At 33.8% G+C, this 18,912-nt stretch overlaps 1 protein-coding gene across 3 annotated transcripts in view; it reads left to right on the forward strand.

The window, feature by feature from the left end:
• Nucleotides 1-18,912, forward strand: part of LOC106673751 (cyclic nucleotide-gated cation channel subunit A) — a 353,803-nt gene that overhangs the window by 34,098 nt on the left and 300,793 nt on the right. For 2 of the 3 annotated variants that reach the window (XM_024225513.1, XM_014405961.2), the window contains exon 2: nucleotides 636-679. The exons of the other annotated variant lie outside the window; for it this stretch is intronic. The gene's annotated coding sequence lies outside the window, so the exon portion shown is untranslated. The remainder of the gene's footprint in view (nucleotides 1-635; nucleotides 680-18,912) is intronic. 3 annotated transcript variants of the gene reach the window in all.

An 18,912-nucleotide genomic window follows, 5' to 3' on the forward strand; every position in this document is an offset into this window, starting at 1 on the left:
TTGCTAAGGTTTTAATAGTTTTTAATTCTTTTTTATAGTTATCAGGTGTTAGCGGAAGTTTTAACATCCGGTCTATGAGCCAAATGAAACCAGCAGCCTTTTGGGACCATGGGTGGGAAGAATCCGCTGGTATCATAGTGTCTGTAGTTGTGGGTTTTCTATATACTTCTATTTCAACTAGGTTGTTTATTATGGACAGTTTTAGGTCTAAAAAGTTCAAACAACCATCTTTGCCAATTTCCAATGTAAAATTTATATTACGGTGGAGAGAATTAATTAGTTGTAGGAATTCTTTGAGAGCCTCTTTGGTCTAGCTTCATATCTTTCATTTCGCCTTCTCCTCACGTTACACTTTAAAATAATTTAAATATCCTACACTTTTTTGTGGGATTTTCATCAACATCGTAGGGGTATTTAAGAGCACTTTAAAAGAGCAGAAGGGAACATGTGTTAATATCAAATAATGAATTTTATTCATTATCGATTTATTTTAGTATAATACTAGACGACAACTACACTAAATTGAGAGTTATTTTGTATAAATTTCATATTGCTTTGTTTACATTATTTTTCGTTTGATTGGGAAGCCCTTTTCGAGCTTTTATATTATCGATAATTATGTTGTTTTGTTTCAGATGGTGAAAAAGGGTTTTGAATGATTTTCATCCAGTAATAGAAGGTAACATTTTTATCTGTATGCAAGGAAAGCAATTTGAAAAGAAAACAATAGTTGAAATAAGTAATTTTGTCTTATTTTTTAATTCAATAAGCACAAATATTACTTTCTGCTACAAGTATTGTACTAATTTATTAAAAGCAGAATTTTTAAATAATTGCTAATTGCTTTATTATCGTTTCATCTGTTTTACCTGTTTCTAACTGTTGTTTCTCAAATTATTTTCCCCGTTTCGTAAAAAACGTCAATTTAATTAAGTGATAATAATTTAATTTAACTTAGGTCGAAAGTTTCTATGTTGTATTATAAAAACTGATAGGCGATTATTAAATTCGTTACTAATAATTACATAGTTACTTATAAGTGAAATTTACAAGGAAAAATAAAATTATATCAAATAATCAGTATGCACTGTACACTTGAAAGTCGACAAAGCAATCTCTTTATTTTCCTACATGCTACACAGTAAGTGAACCACCAAATGGTAACCACGTATATGACATTTTTTTAAGATATAATAAAGAGTTTGACTCTGTAGATAATGATAACTTAACATTTTTTTATGACTTAATATTGGTTCTTCTCATGGAAACTATATCTTTCTGATTGAACTCAAATCACTAAAATAAAGAATTCATACAGCTCTTCTTTTCCTATTCCATCTGGGGTGTTTTAAGGTACTGTATTGGGACCAATTTTTTATAATCTATATCAATCAAGTACTCAAACTTAACATTTCTGGTCTATTTTTACTTCGCTGATGACACTAAAAAAATTTTCTCTGCCAAAATCCTAGACACATAAAATCACTCCATTAATCTGTCCTGAAAATGATCAAATATTGGTTATATGTGCATTATTTACTATTTATGATCAATAATATTTGGTCTTATGAGCTTTTTGTTTAGAAACAATTATCAATGAAAATGCTTAAAAATATACTTCCCCTCTTCTAACATCAATGAGCTAAATGTTTTTAGGTTAGACCAGTTATTTACTAAAAACTCGTATTTTTGTATATAAAAATAATTTTATTTCTGATTCCTCAATTTGGCCGTATTGACTAATTTTAATTTTTTAATGTTTAAATTTAACTCCATGCTACATTTTTTAAATTTCGTACGCAGAGTTTTGTTATTTAATAAGATCAATTATAAAAGCAGAAATAACCTTAAATGATTTAAGAAATTGATTGTTCTAAAATTTTAAAAATCAGAGTATGTTTGTTTTCTTAAACTTTTATATTGAATTAAGTAATTAAATCTAAGTAATGTTCAAACATTACATTTTTTAAAATCAGTTCACTCGTAATAAGAAAATAAGGTAATTATTTACAAATGTACCGTATACATATAAGATATATATTTATATATGAGGAAACACACCGATTGCTCGTAAGAAACGAACAGGGAGACCTAACATCTTTATGTAAGAGCTCATTTTTTCATAAAAGCAACATTCTCTACCTTCCTAAATTTGATCCCTTCTCTTTTCTTGAAATTCCGCTCTTTTCTATGGTCTTGTTTCTTCTGCTCAAGTTATCTTGATTAACTACCGTCCTCTGAATCCTCCACATCGCTCTAAAGACTTTGACTCAGAGACCTACTCTCCTCCTAATCCATCAGCATTGAGAGTGTCAGCCTTACCTATGAAGGCTGCTTCACCAGAATCTGTCATAACCAAACTAACCTTCTACAAAATACTACTAAGACCGATGAGGAGTAGAGCTGTGGGATACCACGGAACCATCCAATATCAAATTCCATCTAACCAAATAACCAAAAGTCGTCAAAATTAACCAAGCTCCCTACCAAGTCTCTAACCTAACTATCCACTTAACATTCCATTTGTTCTAGACTCGATCCGTCCTACTTCCCGAAGTTCCGTTCTAACCTTTCATCCCACTTGTACCCTTTCGTTCCGGCCCACCCTACTCGCTCCCTTTAAGAGGCATTGGCATGGCACGATCAGGTGTGACTCGCTTCGGCGGTACATATACAAAAATATATTATGTTTATGCTTGGAGGATTTATTTTAGCTTATACTCTTTTTGTAATTCAACGTATACTAGAATGTATGCCAATGTTTTTTTTTTCTTTTTTCGGGAAAAAGGGCCAGAGGCGTCGGTGGGAATCGAACCCACGACCGCGGCGTGAGAGTCTCTCATGCTAACCACTCGGCTACCGCGGTCCCCCATTGTAAAATTTGGATATATTAATTCTAATAAATTAAGGATATGGTTGATTTTAGTTACGTACATGTTAAACCTTTACATTTTTCCATGTTTTGGATATTGATCCCAAAATGCGCGAGGTGCTGAATGAGGTAAGGGTTTTAACAAGGTCGTCATCGATATAACTGAATACATCTCCTTTGCCCTCACTAATGGTGCCGAGTTTGACTGCTGGTGGATACCCTGTTTCTTTGAAGTGCTGCAGTGCATCATTACCGCCGATGAAGTACTTTCTTTCACATGGATGGAGCCATCTGTCAAATTGAGCCAGAGAGTTTTTTCCATGTCGCACTTATCACAATTCCAGCCACTTGGAGGTAATTTCTTCCCATATCAAGTTGCTTTAGTGATGCCGCATGCTGTTAAGATTAAAGAAGATTAATAAGAACAAAGCCATATGAACTTGTGTAGTTAAAAGTGAATAGTGAATAGTGAAATGTAAATCTTATTGTACCAATGGGTTTATAAGAATGTAAACATTTATTTATTCTATAATATTATTGTAAAATTAATGGTTGTTCTAATAAGACCAGTTTTAATAAATAAATTTAATTAATTTAAAAAAAAATTCTTTCCATTATGATGTTTCTCTCATAAGCAACCAAGGTACAGCTCACACCGCGGTCGTGGGTTCGATTCCCACCGTCGCCTCTGGCCTTTTTTTCCCGATAACCCCCAATTTGAACACACAAGAATTCGTACTATGGCTAATATGCAAGATCATAAGGCCAATAAAAAAAAACAAACATGAAATGATTTCTATTCTATTCTATGTTATGGTATTAGTTTAGTCTCTACCAATCTTTTCAGGCGAAATATTACTTAATTTTTTTTTTTACGGGTCATTATAAAAGAAACGTTTTTAATACAAGTTAGTTAAACTGTTAAGTCAAACATAAAAACACTCTCTTTGATGTCGGTCGGATGTAAAAACGAGATGTAACCGGTCATGCGATTATAAACGAAGAGCGATTCGCCTATCTTCAAAAAACAGACGCTACTAAATCTCTCACAGTAACATTGGTTAATGAAAATTCATTTCATTTTGAGGTCAAGCAGTCTGACCCACCTTTTTACATTTTTTTTGGAAGATTTGTTCCCATAAGTAAGGGTTATTAGTTCAATTTTTAAAATAGATTTCACTAAATATTCCATTAGTTTTCCCCAGGTTTTTAAGGTTTAAATGATATAAAGTCACTTTCATTTGAATAATTAGAACTGCTCTACTTGATAAGTATAAGTTGGTTGTTCACGAAATAAATTTTTTATTTGTATAATAAATAATTCAGATAAACTTTCACAAATAACAATCATATCATAAATTTTAAATTTTTTTGTTGAGGTCTGCGGAGTGACTGATAAAACAACACAGAAATGGAAAAATGGTGTACCAAACTCCGTAATAACAATGATTGATTAATTTATATTATTTTCAAGTATTTTTTCAGTTATATCAGTTCTTTTGTAATTAGAATATAATGAATAAATTAATATAAAATAATGAACGTTTTTTGGGAAGATTGGTTCCAATAAGTTAAGATTAGTCCAATTTTTAAAATCGATTTCACTAATTATTCCATTAGTTTTCCCCAGATTTGTAAGGTTTAAATGAGATAAATCACTTTCCTTTGAAGAATTATGACTGCCCTTCTTAAGAAGTATATAAAGTTGGTTGTTCAGGAAATAAATTATTTATTTGTATACTAAATAATGCAGATAAATTTTCACAAATAACAATTATATCAAAGTTTTTTTATTGAGGTCTGCGGAATGACTTTGATAAAAATAAACAGAAATGGAAAACTGACAGAACAAACTCCATAATATCAATAATTGATTAATTTATTTTATTTTCAAGTATTTTTCTCGGTCAGTTCTTTTGTAAACCAGATACAATTTGGTCCTGTGTGTTCTATGTTACACAGTACTATCAGTTTGCCCCCAGAATTTTAAGGTTTAAATGACATAAAGTCACTTTCATTTGAAGAAGTATAACTGCCTTAATTGATAAGTACATAAAGCTGGTCCTTCATAAAATAAATTCTCTATTCGTATACTAAATAATGCAGATAAATTTTCACAAATAACAAATATCATCATTTGTAAGATTTTTTGTTGAAGTCTGAGTGACTCTGATAAAATAAACAAAAATGGAAAAATGATAGGCCAAAATCCTAATCCTAACTAATATCAATAATTGATTAATATATATTATTTTCAAGTATTTTTTTAGTTATATCAGGTCAGTTCTCCATTAATATACAATTTGGCGCCATGTGTTCTTTTGATTTTTTTGTCAAGCAATGTGATCCTTCCTTCTGATTGATGATTGACTTTATGATTGAACTTTGTTTTGGAAGATTGTTTCCAATAAGGTAGGATTAGTCCAATTTTTAAAACCGATTTCACTAATTATTCCATTAGTTTTCCCCAGACTTTTAAGGTTTAAATTAGATAATGTCATTCTCATTTAAAGAATTTTAACTGCACCACTTGATAATTTATATAAAGTTTTGTCCCTAAAAGAAATTGTTTATTTTTATACTAAATAATGCAAATAAATTTTCACAAATAACAATCGCAGTAATTATTGGTAAATTCTTTTTCACCTTTTGAAAAGTGATTTTGAAGAAATATAAGGAATAATGGAAAAATGATAGACTAAACTCTATAATATCATTAATTGATTAATTTATTTTAGTTTCAAGTATTTTTTCAGTTATAACCGGCCAGTTCTTTTGTAAACCAGATACAATTTGGTCCTGTGTGTTCTATGTTACACAGTACTAAATTATAATGGCTTCCAAGAAAGCAAATTCAAAATTGAATTTGACCACCGTGTAACCGGTATGAGAGAAAACTCTTTCGGTGAGAGAGCATGTTAAAATGGCATTTAGTAGGCCATTAAATATTCTATTGTCGGTAGCGGGGAAGAAGGGGTGAAAAAACGGATATTCATTTTTGGTCTTTGAACGCTGGCCAACTTTTAAACCCTTTGTCAATGATGCGGAAATAAGGGATGTTAGCATGACTCGAACTGTTGATTGAAATGGCTTTATGGAGACAGAGGGGCCAACGAACATCAATTCGAGTGTAACCAGTGATCCGTGACTAGCAGTTTTATTTCAATTTTTAGAATATTACCGTATTTCCGTTATGTGGGGACAAATCGCACTATAACGTGAATTACTCCTTTCTGAAATAAATAAAAACATTTTTAAATCGTTCGTTTTTAGAAGTTATAATTATTGTAATTATTTGCATTGCTTAACTATACGTTCAACTATATACTCTAAAGGTAATTTCATTTCCGTCGAAACGAATCTTTCTAAAGGAAAAGTCGCGACTTTTTTTGGCTTCTGAGTTGAAAACGGACAACGAACGTGATAAAGGAACTACAAAAAGCTACTGAATTGTAGTGAAGACTTTTCAGTGCATGGAACAGAAGTATTCAAGTTGATCCGCAATCATCTAGCCATTGAACAATTTTAAACGAAGTCCACGGGCTATTGTAAGCCGATTGTCTGCCAAATTGGGCACCAAACGCCATTGTAACTCGCTGTATGGAATATCCAGCCAAGATTAGGTCATCGCGATTTATCATGTGACGATGTAAACCGTACAATTTAGGGCGTTTTCTTGTTTGTAAGCATATCTCGTTTTGTTAAACCAGTTTCCAAATTTTCAGTGGAAAAATTTGGCTTTTATAGGCCTTTTCGTCGACCAGATAGCAATTTCAACTATGTCAACAATTAAACCATAATTAATATTACATTGAGAGATTTTCATTCTCAATCTACCAATGAAACGAACAATTTTAGTAACAAGACAAAATAAAAACTTAAACATTCTCTGGCGTGAAAAACATCACAATTTAAATTAAATATGGATATTTGCTATAAATATAAAACCAATTATAATCACGAGCGATGATTGATTCGGGAAAAAGCTGGCAACAAGATGATGGCAGGGTGTTGACTTTAAGCTTGATACCCACGATAGATATTGCATACAACAAACAAAGTTTAAAGGCATTGTTAAACCTTTTTATTTTTATTATTACATACAACAGCCCTAGAGTGCTTCAAGAAATTTTGTTGTTCTGTAAATTTTGCGTTATATGTGTGAGTGGAGAAGTAATCCATCATCACAGCACCGTTCCCTAGGGAGGAAATAGCGAAACCGATTTACCTGTCTTGCGGATTTTCGTAAAGAGCTCGGGGTTAGAAGAAGAGTCTAGGGTTTAATAGAGGTTGGATACGAAGTAGAACTAGAAGGATTTTGAAAAATAACTAAATTCTACTGGGGCTGGAACGTGTGATTGAACTCCACTAAATTTCCTCTATGTCTACTATGGATTCTGTACGTCCCGATTGGTTAATGTTGACAATATGATCATGATTGACAACGATGTGTACATGAGACTTTTTTTGTAAGGCGAGACAAATAATCGTTTGAAAGTTTATATCATTTGATTAGTTCTATTCTTATGAGTCGATTATTACCGAATAAGTTTGTCGATGTAATGTTCAAAATGTGGACGACGTTGGTTGCTGAGAAAGGAACAGGAATAAGTAAAAAGTAAAGTATTTCCTATCTTACAGAAGGGTCCAATCACTTTACAATATATTTTTCATACCATCTCGAACCATTATCAATTAAATAGCCATGGGTTCTTTCGGAATTCGAAGCCATAATGTTACGGTTCCTCGCCGGACCGTTGGCAATTCACCCGGTCGCCTGGTACCTGGGGCTGAGTGGAGATTTTTTCCCCGTGGCCGCTTCGTCTCCAAAAGGGAAATAATCGAGCGCCACACTATTTTTATTTTATTTTCTTCCTTTAGGAAAACAGTGAAACCCTCGGGGTGAAATAACAAGATAACAAATAAAAAACAAACAAACAAGAAAGTAAAATATTAATGTCCTCTGTATTATGAATAAGATGTAAAACAAAAAAAATAAAAAAATAAAAAAAATAAAACAAGTCTCTTAAGAATTTAAAAAAAAAACTGTCCAGAAACCAATCTTATAATATAACTTAAAAGCTCGAACCTCGTGTACGTCCTTTTTCTCGTCGTTCCAGAGCGGTTCTCCCTTCACCCACGCGAACCATCCACTCCAAGACTGGGATGAGAAAAGTCCCAAAAATAATAAAATAATACACTGTCACGCACGCACTCTCGCCCCTGCCCGAGCCTGATCACCCCAGAGCAAAAAAAAAACAAAAATTATATTCTCTCATGGTCACTTGTAACATTTCCACTCCTTCTTCCGAAAAAAAGGTTAACCCTTTTTTTCTTTACTCCATGGAGTCTAGACTTCCGAGGTGGGGCTGTAGGTCCTTTACATGCCATTGGCCTAAGCTCCGGTCTTCTTCGTTCTCCAACTCATAGACCGAGGGAAACAGTTTTCTCTTAATAGAAATGCTAATAATGGAGTGAGTGTGGCGTTCTATACTTTTTTAAAAGGATAGTTCTTACTCACAGTAAGTTGTTTTGCCACGACCGGATTTCGAGCCTGTTAGCTCATCATCAGGTTGAAGGACTTCTACAACCACGACATGAATTGCCAAAGTGAACCGCTGATACCTCCGCCAACGCGACGTTCCAATTATCAGCTGATGTTTTTAATGACGCTCAATTTGGACGTGCGAAACGCGGAAATTATAACACAAATAAATATTAGAATAATAAATACTTAATATTACTATAAATTACTATAAAAATAATAACAATTAAAATAATTAGATTAATTATTTGGATGTTTGATATTATTTATGTACATATTTAAAATGGGAGGTAGATCAAAATCTGTTATATTATTAATGCATTTATCACCATGTTCAATTTTACATTTTTTTAATTTCGAATTTCTCAAACCAATCTAGTTCTTTCCCTTTGTTGAAACTATGTAACACTCTTGTATTTAAATTTGAATTGAAATTATGTTTTGTTTCTTTTAGATGGTCCTTAAATTCCGAAAATTTGCTCGATTATGCAACAGGCCACACACAAAGTTTTCACAGTTTTTCGTAAAAATAAAAACAAAGATAGGTTCGCCTCAACCTGCTTATTACCCTGATTTCAGTTCAAGCCTGTTGTTTGAAAACCACGAATATATGAAATGAATATGAGACTTTTTTCAAACAAAATGAGTTATAGTTTCGAAAAAATAATGGTTAATATTGGCTTTTGAACCACTAGGTGAGGTGGAATTGTATTTCCAAATCGTGGACAAATATAAAAAAAAGGAGTGTTTATATGTGTTTTGGTCTCAAATAAGAAATTAGTAAGTTTTTTCATTAATTTTTGATAAGATATTAAAAGATCTTCGTTTTAAATAATTATCTGATAATCACTAGTGACTCAGTTTTAGCTAGTCGTAAGAGAAAAATTAAATTGTAACATGTAAATCCATTTACGTTTTAGTGGTCAATAGACTAAGTTGCTTCTTTCAATTAATTATTATTATTATTTCTTTTAGTTGTAAAAACAAAAGTCCCACTTCATAAGTCGCTGAGAATCGAATCCTGATTACACGACATTTGAAAATGGCAAAAAGAGGTAAAATTCGAACGGTTGTAGGTTGAGATGAAGAGTTGGTGTCCGAGTGGATCGAAGTCACGATAGCTCAAGTGTTAGAGCAGCGGCGTATTTAGCCGAAGGTCGTGGTTTCGAGTCCCGCTCGTGACACTGACTTTTTTTATCTCAACCAAGACCTTACATAAAAAAAAAAAAATAATTGAAAGATGTAACGTGTAAGTTGATGAAAATGAAAAATTCATCTAATCAAGTAGTGTCGTTTTAACAACTTTAGTTGGCCTTTTTTTGTCTGACTGCCTTGTAAACTTTTCGAAAAATGTTCTTAGAACTTTTTTTGTAAAAAAGATATTAAGGTGTAAAGCATTCTAACTGACACAAAATCTATACAATTAATATAATTCTTGATTTTAATCATCCATTAACAAAATACATCCTCAGATTGCACGCTTTAGGTTTGGTGTTTGCAGATTTGTTTAAATGTGCTTAGATACATCATTATTGTTATCAGTTAAGAAACAATGATCTTTAAATGGGCAAATATGAATTTTACTGTTTAAATATTTTTCTTAATGCGTTAGGAAATAACAATTCGTTTTTGTCAAGTCAATATCTAAAGGGAAACAAGTAAAGACCAATAAAGTTATCAAATGCGTTATTTATTTAGTAAAGTGCGGACTTTACAGGGCGAGTGAATGTTAGGATAGAAACTCTGAAACCGCTGAAAATGTCTTTCATCGGATTTATATTTAACGAAATGTCTTTCAACCCTGTTTTTCTTCACGCGATAATGTGGCACAAATCAATAAGTAGCTTATTGGATTAATCGTCAAAGTCAGCAAAGAAGTATATACGGACTTTCGTTGTGTTTGCCAACGCTAATCGAATACAAACAGGTTTTTCAGCTGTCATTGGACAACGAGAGAGGCCCGTTTTATCCCTCACGTCATTGTTATCACGGTAACGCGATACAGCCATTAAATTCCTGTAATAGTTAATTTGCATACAGCTATAAATGTCCAAATTGATCGATACTTATTTCAAAATATAAATCACGTTAATTAGGTATTGAAAAAATTTGGAAATTGACTAAAAATTTATTCTTACAACTACGAGGAATCTCAACAATTTAAAAAAATAACATTATACCATAAAACTGGGTCAGATTAAATTTTTATGTATTTGAAATAACTTGTGTCTGAAAATTTTTTGTTTGTGATAATATGTTTTTTAAGTGAAAAACAGCAGATTGCTCATTTGTGAATGCGATTTTCTCAATAAACATAATTTTCTCTCTCTCTCTCTTTCTCTTTCTCTCTGTCTTACTCTATCTCTCTCCCTCATTCTCCCGTACTCTCTTTCTCTCTCTCTCTCTCCTCTCTCTTTCTCTCTCTCTCTTTCCCTCTCTCACTCCCTCCCGGTGCCTTGTTTCAACAAGGCTTGTGAATATATCATTTTTTATTATTATATAGAAAATAATTTCCATGCGAGAACAAGTAGAAAATGAATAAAGAAAGAAAAACATTAATTGAAGAATATTATACAACATTATGCCTTTTTGTGTGTGTATAAAATAAATATTACAGTAATGCCTAGCCGTCTGCCAGACGTTCAGGTCTCAGGTAAACATAAAAATCAAATGAAAAATGAAAAAAAATAATACACATAGAGTCAAAACTGCGAAAAAAATATCAAATGTCAAAACAAAGAATTTAAATTAAAATAAAACGAATTGCTTGATGGTAACAAATATATTAAAAGTACTCTTAGGCCAAAAAAATAAATTGAAAATTGAATTCTCGATCAAAAATTGACGGTATTTCCAGGCTGCTCTTCAAAAGTCTGACAGTTTTTTTTCTATCCACTGTTTTTTCCGCACATCTATCGTATTTTTGTTAATAAAGGGACAATAATTTTCATGAGAGAATAAGTAGAAAATAACGAAAGAAAGACAAAACATTAACTGAAGAACATTGTACAATATTATGCTTTGTGTGTTGTGTGTGTGTGTGTGTGTGTGTGTGTGTGTGTGTGTGTGTGTGTGTGTGTGTGTGTGTGTGTGTGTGTGTGTGTGTGTGTGTGTAAAATAAATATAACCGCAATGCTTAGCGTCTGCCGAAAGTTCAGGTTTTAGTCAACGTAGAAATAATATAATAAAATAAGAAAAACAAAACGTAAACATAGAGTCAAACTACCAAAAGAATATCAATTCTCAAGAATTTCACTTAAAATAAAACAAATTCTTTATACGTAACAAATAAATTAAACGTACTCTTAGACCAAAAAAAATAAATTAAAAATTGAATTCTCGGCCACAAAATCAACGGTATCTCCAGCCTGCTCTACAAATGTCTGACAGTTTTTTTCCATCCACGATTTTCCCCGTACAGCTATCAATTTTTTTATTAATAAAGAGAAAATAATTTTCATGGGAGAATAAGATAAAAATAAAAAAAGTCGAAACATTAATTGAAGAACATTATACAATATCATGCCTCTGTGTGTGTGTGTGTGTGTGTGTGTGTGTGTGTGTGTAAAATAAGTAATGCCACAATGCATAGCGTCCGCCGGATGTTCAGCCGAAAATTCAGGTCTTAGTCAACTAGAAATCATATAGGGGGAAAAAAACCCAAAAATCATTGAGTCAAGTTACCAAAAGAATATCAAATGTCAAGAATTTATCTTCAATAAAACAAATTCCTTGAAGGTAACAAATAAATTAAAAGTAGTCCTATACTAAAACAATAAATTAAAAATTGTCGCCCTGCAAAGCTCTGACAGTTATTTCCTTGCGCCATTTTTTCCGCACAGCAAGCCGATCGCCTCTTCATGTGTCAATCGTATTTTCCCCTTTCTAAATTCATTAAATCCCGGGCACTGGCAGAGGAAGCGGAGAGTGTAGTCCTCATCGGTGTTACAAATCGAGCACTTTTTCCGCCAGTATCTATCTTCGTTCTAAAGTTTGGCTTTAGGTTTAGCGATTCTGCTCTCAAACCGAAGATCCAACTAGTTAAGTTGGAATCCGCTCCTGCTGGTTTACTAGGAGCGCACATCTGGTCCTGTACGATTTAAATTTATGGATCATTGGACGAGTACCTTAAAGTTTGTTAATTCCCCTCGGCGAATTGTTTAATATAATTTTTATGTCATTTTTCAATTTCTTTTCATCCATTCGTAAGAGGTGATCCAGGATATGGTCTTTCCTTGCCAGCCACGAGTAGTTTTCCGCCCAAAACACATCTAATTTTATACATTCCACTTTAATCTTTTGTAAGGCGATTGTCAGGCCACCTGTACCGTGTAGTTAAGGTGTAGGCTCGGCGTGTAGGTTGACACGGTATCCAGCTCAGTCCCACGGTAGAGGATGTAATGAGGCGTAACTAAGTAACCAAAAAAGGTTTCTCAGTTTCTGATAAATAAAACAGCACGACTTCTGCTCCAGCATACTCTTCATAACCCCACACTTGATCTGTGAAGCACAAAATTAAACAGGCTTGTGTGGTGTTTAGTGACCATTTGGAGATGTAGTGAGATTCGGTCTGGTGTTACGTAGGTTTTAGAAAAACATTTTCTTTATCGTGCCAACGTTTCGGTCTTTACTGAGATCATCTTCAGGGCCTGGGATTTATAAACGCGTGTAGATGTGTCATTCTTGTCGTATTGAGAGTGCCAGTGAGATATTGATGTTTTAGGTTTATATCCGTTGGCTTTTGAAGGGGTGGGGAAGGAAGTTGGGCAGTGAGTACAAATACTTTGGTTGAGTCTAAAATTTTTAGCATTGTATAAATTCATTTTTTTCACATCCTACATGTATTTGTATAATTTAAATTATGTTTATAAATCCCAGGCCCCTGAAGATGATCCCAATAAAGATCGAAACGTTGGCACGATAAAGAAAATGTTTGTCTAAACCTACGTCACACTAGACCGCATCTCACGATCTACAAGTAATCATTAAACAGACTCCATTACAAAAATTTAAGAAACATATAATGAAAGGACGATAATAAAGTGTGTGTTAGCGAAAATAAATAAAAAGTTATGTAGTATATATACTAGAACTCTATTAGAATAGGGATATAATTTGTTAGGAAAAATTACAGTGTGCGAAATAGATGGCTAAAGAGAATAAGAGCGAGACAGAATAAGAGATTTCGAAAAAATCATATATTGAATAAAACATTATTTAGAATAGAAATATTTATTAGGGGTACAAATTATATATATTTATGTGATATAAGGATAAGTTATGTAAATGTGTAATTGGCTATGAAACTACAGAGATTACATTTGCAGACCGTTCAAGAAAACTCACGAAAATATTTTCGTTCAAATAAAAAAAGCTGCTTGAAAATGATTTAGTTGGGTAAGTTAAAAAAAAAGGATTTGGGTGGAAGTTTCTTATGCCCAAAGCCAGAACAGAAATTGGCGGTCCGGGGTAATAAATTTAGACCGATTTGCATTTTGCCATCTTTCAACAAACACGTATAGTAAAAATTCTATCTAGGAGTAAATGTTTAACTAAAAATATTTCACCCCTTTCCCTCTATTCTCTTGAGCGGCGTTTATAATCTCGGCCAGAGGATAAATCATTTTTGACATGATTTATAATACAGACGACAACGCGTCGGGACCGTTCCTCCCACAAGCCCGAAGGAAAATTATTAATTGGCCCTTTCCACTTCAAACAGCCTTAACTGAATTCGGGGTAACTTATTGTTACCTTTATTCAATAGTTATTGAAAACCCTCAAATTAATTTAAGATTTTTTGTTGACACTAAGAATTACAAATATGTTACAATTTGCACATTTTTTTCTTTTAACAATAACCAATGAACATTGATCTATTTCAAATTCTTGTAATTATTTATTTTTGAAATAGAAAAATAAACAAAATCATTTAAGTCTGCCTTTTAGCAAAAAGTTTTTTTTTATCAAATGCTCGGGGTGTTGGCAGTCCGGGGTGCGACTCAGTTGGGATCTGGGTGCTGGATCATTTCAGCACCCAACACAATCAGTCCTTAATCCAAATCCATTCACACTCTCACTCCCTCTTAAATACATTCTTTTCTATCTACATTCAATACTGGAGTATTCATTCCACCAATTCAATGGTGGAGTACTTGTTATTCCGCCATAGACCCTCTCACACTATACATTCACGCTAATAAATAGATTCATTCTTAGCACACCTTTTGACACAAAACTATATACAATAAAACAATCCTGTTTTCTCCGAGAATCGGAACAAGGGAACTAGATATTAGCTGCTCATGATCACTTTTCACGGGTGCCATTTATATATGTTTTCTATATGGACATCGAACAATCTTTCTCTGCATGTAGGCATATAGGCGGGCTTTGGCCAAAAGGAAGTGTTGATGTGTCAACCTCGCATGGCCTAGATTTAATCGGGTGATATGACCCTTCTACGAGTCAGATCCTCCGAGGGCCACCTATAGGTAGTGTACTTGATACGTGAGACCACTCAGAATATTTTGATATACTTATTTTGGCTTAATAATTCAGAACAACTGTATGAATTCTTACTGATTTTTCAGTATTAAAATAAACATTAATTACAAATAATTATTCTTTTTATGTAAGTCTTGGTTGAGATGAAAAACTTAGTGTCACGAGCTAGATTCGAACCCATGACCTTTGGCTCGATACACCGCTGCTCTAACTACTTGAGCTATCGTGATTGTCTTCTCGGACAGCCGAAGTAATTTGGCCAATTAGACGACGTAGTTATAACTGCAATGCTAAAATTAGACACGTATTTAAAAATATTTTTATTTGAAAGAATATGCCGTCCATTGATAGCGCAATGAAGAGTTCCTTGTCAAAATGATAAAAGCCGCAAGGATGGAGGTCATGGTGTAAAGCATGAGTGACGTTATTTCAAAGAAAAGCGGGTTTTTAATGTACTGTCAACTTAATCTGTTTTCCAAGTAGAGAAAAATAGTTCCGCATTTAATATAGTGCCTGCCTTGCTTAAGCACGATTCTTATATTGAGTAACATTTCTACACGCTTTCTAAATGGAGCCAATGAGTTGCGCACTCACACGAACAACCTTTTTCTGCATTCCGGACATACGCGGGCTTTGGACCAAAAGAAAGTGTCCATGCGTCAACCACGCACGGCCTATCTTTAATCGGGTGAGGATGACCTTGTTCAAGTCAAGTCCTCCCAGTTCTCTTCTTAGTGAGAGCTCTCAGAATATTTTCTTACTTATTTTGGTTAAATAATTCAAATAACATCATAAGAATTTGACTATTCAATTAGAAATGCTGTTGCCGTCTGAACGCATTTTTATCGATAACTAACAGAAGTTTCGACATTATTAAAGTTAGGTGTTATATTTTTAATTCAGAGGCACACAAGGCTTAGAATATCATATACTGTCTGCATAGACGGGAGAGGGTGCATAACCATCTAAACTACAGAAAAGTTTCCAAGTCCAAACCAAATGGCAATGGACTCGTGGTGGCTTAGTGGCGAGAACTTAGTGTGAAGCAGTTGCTCGGGGGTACAGTTAGCGGTTTCCTTCTGAGGGCAGTGTTCCTCTAGGACATTCCACTTTAAAAAAACCGGGGCAAGAGCGAATCCGGAAGTTCTTACGCTGGAGGAGCCCAAATACTCTGGGAGATAGAGTCGCCTTCTTTATGCATCTAGGGAGCTCGGCGGGACGACCCAGGCTAATGCAGTTCAGCCATCTTTCTGAGCGGCACACGGTCTGGTGCTTGCATCCCCATCCATTCGGAATGGACAAGCGGAGAGTGAGGTCCACACCAAAACTTGCGGCTGTTACACCCATCCAGTCGTGAGCGGAGGTGCGTCATCTCTCATCTCGAGAATCAAAACGTAGGTACGGACGGATCCTCATGTACTTTTAAGAGCTCATAAAATGCTAACCTCTCATTTGTACCTCAGATTGTCAACTACAAATAGGCATAAACTATACAATATATATGTACATCACCACCCTATACCAACGTAGAAGTTTGGTTCATTCCATCCCCAGAGTATTCGGTATTTCTTGGGTCGGAGTTAAACAACCTCTTCCTTTCAAGCTAATAAATTACATTTATTCCAGTAAATTAACATAAACACAATGTCCGATATAAACATAGAAGTGTTGGCACATTCACTCTCCTAGAGTACTCCGTATTCCCCAGGGCGGAATTGAACCCACTCCATTCTCGCTAATAAGTAACTTTTACTCTCCAGACGTCACACATTCACCCTAGACCAAACGATATTCCTCGTTGGGAGTTAAGCGATCGCTTTTTTGTCACTATAATAAATTATATTCATTTTGATAAATTAAAAGAAACACAACACAATCACTAAATACATTTGAAAATCCCTATAGTCCTGAGGTACCGGATCAGCGATATGTGCTGGCGCCGTGTTCCAAGACTACGAATAGGTCCGACGATATATCCAAGCATTTCGTATAAACTTTAGACCTGTTAACTGTTATTTTATTCTTACATAACTGGCACGTACGGGGTCGCTTAACGGCCAGAAGGATTTTATATTTTAATTATATTTTAAGAATATCCAGTTTCAGGGAGCAATTAAAGGTTTTTTCAGTTGCGTTCCTGAAAGTCAATTTTTTTAAGGTCATCACAAAGTCTAATTTTTTCCATTATATTTAATTATATTAAAAATACGCTTTTATTTTGTATTTTAAAATTTCTTTTACTTACAAAGAAAATATTACATTATTATATTAAAAATATAATTAACTACACAGGACGAGTTCATCCTGTGCATTAAAATTACATATTAATGTTTAGCCATTTAATATATTTTTTTAATTTTTGTAAACTGTTTGTTCTGCTGAAATAACCATAGGCAAAAGAGATAAAAGTCGTAACGCTATATATTTTCACTTTTCTTAGAGTCTTCGTTTCTCTTAAACCAGGTAATTAAGATATGAGCAAGTACGCTAGAGGTGTTTGCCAAGTTTGTGAGACGCCTTTAAGATAAGAAGAGTTTTCTCTGGTTGGGTGAATTCGAATTGAAAATAATCCTCGGTTAAGATTTAAGGGGGATTCTCCGTTCCCTGCCTTTACAAAAAATCTGTTAATTAAGAATGAAATATAAAATAATAAGTAATAATGACCTGACTATAAAACTTGAAACAAGCACGAATTTCCCCTCCGGGAAAAGACCAAAGTTTTGAGGTATATTGATGCAATAAGTGCATGATACTGGTGTGTTGTGGTAGCTAGGACTTTATTTCGTCAGTTTAGTGTTTTTTGGTGAGGTGAGTTTAATATAGGTATTTTGACGATTAGACAAGTCTGCTGGGTGTCAGTTTGTAGCTAGACTCCCTATTGGAAAGTGTGGGGACTGATTCTCCCTAGAAACCCGTTTTCACGGTTGGGGAAGATTTATTTATTTAATTTATTAAGGTTTTTTGGTTGAGATAAAAAAGTCAGTGTCACGAGCGGTATTCGAACCCACGACTTTCGGCTAGATTCGCCGCTACTCTACTTGAGCTATCGTGACTTCGATCCACTCGGACACTAATTTCCCATCTCAACTCCACCTTTTCGCAATTTTTCCGATCGAAATCAGTTTATTTTTAAATCGTCATATTTGAATATACCCGCTTTGCCACCAATTAATTAATGCCACCTCGCTTCGGCTAGAAGTAGAAATATAATCCAACCTGCACTGAATTGGGTATTATTCATTTTGTTCGCCCACGAATGAAAAACATTAATTAAGTTCATTTAAGTTAATTATAATACATTTGATTGAATAAAAAAGTGCAATACATAGTTAATTAGTTTACAGCTTTTGGCTGACACTCAGGTAACACTAGTTTATTAATTAAGTATTATGTATAAATTGTTTTTTTAGAAAAATGCTTACTTATCTGCAATTAATATTAAATGTACACTATTATTGTTTTTCGTTTTTTTTTTTCTGGGGAGTCAAACAGAAAATAATTTCATCCCCTTACTGGTCGATCTCAATCTAATTACAATTCATTAAATTTCGCGGTCTGATTGACCAAATAACATCTTTCAATTAATTAATCTTTATGTAAGGTATTGATTGGGATAAAAAAGTCAGTATTACGAGCGGGATTCGAACTCACGAACATTGGCTAAATACGCCGCTGTTCTTCTACGTGACTTCGATTGAAAATGGCAAAAAGGAGGGAAAATTCGAAAGGTTGGGTTGACATGGAAAGTTAGTGTCCGAATGGATCAAAGTCACGATAGGTCAAGTGGAACAGCAGCGGCGTATTTAGCCGAAATTCGTGGGTTCGAATCCCGCTCGTGACACTGACTTTTTTATCTTAACCAGAAACCTTAATTAATTGAATAATATTAATTGGTCATGCGGACCACAAAAAATAGTGAACTTATTTATTTAGTTTTTTCGCTTTTTCTTTCATCTGTTTTCTAAATAGAATTCCTTCCCCGGCTGTT

The sequence above is a fragment of the Cimex lectularius genome, unplaced genomic scaffold (assembly GCF_000648675.2).
Source record: "Cimex lectularius strain Harlan isolate CLEC.00 unplaced genomic scaffold, Clec_2.1 scaffold6, whole genome shotgun sequence".
Lineage (NCBI taxonomy): Eukaryota > Metazoa > Arthropoda > Insecta > Hemiptera > Cimicidae > Cimex > Cimex lectularius.